We start from the raw sequence: 1,189 nt of genomic DNA on the forward strand, positions 1-1,189 counted from the left end.
AGTAAACCCAAAATGCTATTCAAATGAAAAAAGGTGAAATATGTCTCTAAAAGACAGGAAATAAAAGAATGCCATTCCATCATAGATTTAGTAACAGTAGTAGTAGTATCATCTTTCCAGTTGAATGTAAGCTTCATGAGGAACTTTCCCGTGCCTGGCACAACATAACACTTACTAATTATGTGTTTGTTTTAAAAAAATGAATAAATAAAATTCTATTTATGCCTACAGCGCCCGGTCTTCCGAGGTGGTCTCCTATCCAAGTACTAACCAGGCCCAACCCTGCTTAGCTTCCGAGATCAGACAGGATCCGGTTTGTTCAGGTGGCATGGCTGTAGACAAATAAATAAAATTCTAGTATGAATTTCTTGCTTTACCCATGATAAAATATAAAATGCCCAATGATGCTGATCTGAAAACTAGGTCTCTCTGTTCCCATATTGTCCTTACTTGAGAAATAAACTCAGTGTAATTTTACACACTATTATTACCGCAGTTGGCTATTTGAGAGTATGAAAAATATACTAGGAAAATTAATTTTAGCAAACGAAAATATCTTTGTATCTGGAGCAATAGTTGGAGTTAGTTAACTAATGGATTGATTGACCAAGACAAATATGGTAAATAAAGAACCTGTGCCTTGAAGAAAGCTCTTTTATACCTCTAACTTAAAGAAAAGCAGAAAAACAATCTTCATGTAATAAATCAACATTTTAATACTTTTTCTCCATTCTTCTTATTTCCCATAAGATTTTATACAGAATGCTTTGCTATTTAGTTCATAACAGGAAAATATATTCAACTTAAATGTCGTAATCTATGTAGTCTGAGAAAAGATGCCACTATTTCAATATTTTCTGCAATAGCTGAAAATGACCATAGTCATTTGTCTCTTTTATCTTCAAACAGTTTTGTGAAATGAATGAAGTTATTTTTAATTTAATTAAATATCTCAGGAATACTTGTAAGAGAAACCTGTTTATGATATTCCAATAGCTCTAATTTTTAAGCCTGTAAACATATTTAAAATACGATTTTATAGATTTCAAGGGTATAAAAATAATTGATCAACTCTCTGTAGTTATCTCACACTACAAGAATGTAAGATAATATTCTCCTGTAGCCATGCAGCATTAAAGAATAGTGAATACTAAGTATGTAATGTCAAACATGCCAAAATTCTCACAAG

General features: G+C 31.6%; 1 pseudogene; it reads right to left on the minus strand.

Moving 5' to 3' along the window:
* Positions 1 to 222: 222 nt before the first annotated feature.
* Positions 223 to 340, minus strand: LOC111745483 (annotated as a pseudogene).
* Positions 341 to 1,189: the final 849 nt, after the last annotated feature.

This window comes from Pteropus vampyrus, unplaced genomic scaffold (genome assembly GCF_000151845.1).
Source record: "Pteropus vampyrus isolate Shadow unplaced genomic scaffold, Pvam_2.0 Scaffold6, whole genome shotgun sequence".
Classification (NCBI taxonomy): domain Eukaryota; kingdom Metazoa; phylum Chordata; class Mammalia; order Chiroptera; family Pteropodidae; genus Pteropus; species Pteropus vampyrus.